This window comes from Canis aureus, chromosome 4, assembly GCF_053574225.1.
Source record: "Canis aureus isolate CA01 chromosome 4, VMU_Caureus_v.1.0, whole genome shotgun sequence".
Lineage (NCBI taxonomy): Eukaryota > Metazoa > Chordata > Mammalia > Carnivora > Canidae > Canis > Canis aureus.
The window spans coordinates 1648367-1651842 of NC_135614.1; the positions used below are offsets into that span (position 1 = coordinate 1648367).

A 3476-nucleotide genomic window follows, 5' to 3' on the forward strand; every position below is an offset into this window, starting at 1 on the left:
TTTGTACTTGCTCCACCTTTGTTAGTGTTGCCATCTGGCATCTGCAGTGTCAGAATTCCATCGTCTCCTTCGGCATTTGTGAGACGAGTTCCATAGTAACATCTCCTACCATTAGTTTTGGCCTATGGAGGACTGTCACCACTAAGCTTACTTGTATCTGTGCTCCCCTCACTAGGATGTTCCTTACCACTTTACTGTCCTTTGGGCCCTACAAAGTTGGCATGGTCTCTGTAGAGTGAACTAGCAATCTCGTTCCTCTTTGTAACTACTGGTGCTTTGGTTTTAAAATTGTAGGATGACATCTATTCGTAGGCTGTTATTTCAGTGGATTTGGGTGAAACATGTTCTATATGCAATGCTGAAATAGAATGTAAAACAATGCATTATAAGTAATAAGAGTATTTTTCCCAGAAATATATCTTTTTAAAGATTTTATTTATTTGAGAGGAGACAGAGACAGTGGCAGAGATAATGAGAGACAGTGTAAGCGGGGAGGAGAGAGAGAATCAGGCTCCCCACTGAGCATGGAGCCCAAGATGACATGGGGCTTCATCCCAGGATCCCAAGATCATGACCTGAGCTGAAGGCAGTCTGAACTACCCAGACTGCTTCAGAAAATTTTTTAGGATATAGCTCAATTGTATTTTTATATACTATAAATGTATTTTTTCTGTCTTTAATACTTTTAACTCTAGATATCGACATGGCTCATCACTTATATCCTTCCAGTGTTTTCTGAAGTGTAATATCATTGAGGACTTCCTTTACTGGACCCCACCTCCCACCAGCTTGCTGATGAAAAACTTCCTTTTTGTATGTCCTTTGCTTTTAAAGGAAGGGTCACCATGTTACCAACCCCATACTGATTCTTTGAGGTTAAACGTTATTGCTTCTAATAGCCTAGAAATAGAGCAAAGCAGCATCCTGTAAAACTCTGAAAAGAACCCAGAATCTCAACATTTAAAGACATTAGTAGAGAAAAAGAATTTTCTTCATCTTAAACTGCAAGACAGAAAAGTATTCATAGCTCCAAGTGTATGGAGACACACCGGTTCCATCTCTGCTTTTCTTGCTCTGCTAGTAGGGATGGCTTTGCCTTGCCCAGTCTTTAATAGGTAAAGATTAAAACTCTACATAATAGAGGATTTTCATCTGTCTACAAAAGTACAAAAGGCTTACTTCGAAATGTGGGTATCTTCAAGTGAAATACAACTGACTTTGCCATTGATGAATTCAGCCTCTATTTTTATTAGCATTGGTGTTGATATTATATCATTTGAATAATAAAATGTCATTTGTTAAAAAAAATTTGCGTTTTTTTATGCAATTCATTTGCTGTTTTATTTAATTCCAAAGGCTTTATAATGTCATGTTTTCTTTTTGTTGGTATGATCGCTTTCTTAATTCAAATCTAAACCATCATGATGATGCACCACTTATTTAGCTCTTCTGTATAACTGGAACACAGCAATCTGTTTCCTCTGTACCTGCTATTTCCTAAACTTTACAGCATCTGCCTCGAATCTGTTTGAAACTTTGTAAGGTACCTTGGTTTTCCACCTCTCACAGTTATGTTCCCAGGACTTATGAGAGGCTCTCTTGGACTCCAACCCCTCCTGCATGGCCGTCGTACATTCCCCTCGGAACCGGCCATCCTGTCCCGTCACTTTGCATGCTACAGGGACGCTCTCATATTCTCCATGCTTTCCTGAAATCAGTAACTGCTCTGGCTAAGGAAGCCAAGTGCAAGCTGACCATCCCCTCCAAGGAACAGAGCAACGATGATCGGTGGATGCAGGACGATATAGAGATCGGCTACATCCAAGCCCCACACAAGACCCTGCCCATGGTCTTTGACTCTCCGAGGAACAGGGGCCTGAAGGACTTCCCCATCAAGTGCTTGCTGGGTCCAGATTTTGGCTACGTGACTTGAGGGCCCGAGACTGGAGAGGTTACTACTTTCCACTCCTTTGGAAACCTGGAAGTGAGTCCCCCGGTCACGGTTGGGAGGAAGAAGTACCCTCTGGGCAGGATCCTCATTGGGAGCAGCGGCTACCCCAGCAAGGAGAGCCAGGAGATGCACCAGGCCCCAGGCTGTGCAGGACTTCCTCGGCGCCCAGCAGGTGCAGGCGCCTGTGAAGCTCTACTCCGACTGGCTGTTTGTGGGCCACGTGGACGAGTTCCTGAGCTTCGTGCCCGGGCCCAAGAAGGGCTTCCGGCTGCTGCTGGCCAGCCCCCGGGCCTGCTACGCACTGCTGGAGGAGCAGCTCAGTGGGGGGGCCACGGGGAGGCTGCACTCTCTGAAGGCATCAGGAAAAAAAAAAGCAGAAAGTAAAGGACATCCTGTCAGACAAGAAACTGAGAGACCAGGATTCATACGTGGAGAAATGCATCGACTGGAACCGGGAGGTGCTGAAGCGGGAGCTGGGCCTGAGTGAGAGGGACATCGTGGACATCCCCCAGCTCTTCAAGCTCCAGGAGGAGAACAGTGGGATCCTCAAGGATGAAGCCTATTTTCCAAACATGGTGAACATGCTGGTGCTGGGGAAGCACCTGGGCATCCCCAAGCCCTTCGGTCCCATCATCAATGGCCAGTGCTGCCTGGAGGAGAAGGTGCGGTCCTTGCTGGAGCTGCTGGGCCTGCACTGCACCTTCATCGACGACTTCTACGCCTACCACATGCAGCACGGGGAGGTCCACTGGGGCACCAATGTGCGCCGGCAGCCCTTCTCCTTCAAGTGGTGGAACATGGTGCCCTGAGCCCGCCTCCACCCGCCACCCAGGAGTCCTTGCCCTCCCGAAGCTCCGAAGCTCCCGGCCAGACGCTCTGGTCCCCTGCAGTGTGGCATTGCAAGAGCGCCTGGGCACAGGCTGGCTCCCTGGCTGTAGCCACCCTCCTGGCAATGGCTTGCCCCCTTCCTCTGTGCCCTGGCCTCTGGGGCAACCCCTTCTGAGGACCCCAAGATAGTCCTGGCCTTGCAAACTCGTTTCTGCTGTGTGATGCCACAATAAAGTTTTATAATCTCTTTGTAAGTGAAAAAAAAAAAAAGCCTAAGAATAGGCTTTCATCCTAGAACTTACGCAGTCTGCCATAACAAATAACTTACTTTTTTGACCCCTACCTACCCTTTCTTCCCCATCTAGAATTAAATCTCTGTGAGTGCATGGAATTTCCTTTTGTTCACTGCCATAAACCTCTTGCGAAGACTTGTGCCTGGTACATAGTAAGTGCTTAAATGTTGTTGAGGGTATGACCACATTGAAGTTCTTACTGCCATTGGGAGAATACTGCATTGTTTAGAGGGAACTGAAGTTAAAAAAAAAAAAAAAGAAAAATAGAAAACCTGGGAGGCGGGGCAAGATGGCGGAAGAGTAGGGTCCCCAAGTCACCTGTCCCCACCAATTTACCTAGATAACTTTCAAATCATCCTGAAAACCTATGAATTCAACCTGAGATTTAAAGAGAGAACAGCTGG

The 3476-nt window shown here is 46.8% G+C and overlaps 1 pseudogene; it reads left to right on the forward strand.

The window, feature by feature from the left end:
* Positions 1 to 1440: 1440 nt before the first annotated feature.
* LOC144312049 (protein-arginine deiminase type-4 pseudogene) lies at positions 1441 to 3130 on the forward strand (annotated as a pseudogene).
* The last annotated feature ends 346 nt before the right edge of the window (positions 3131 to 3476 follow it).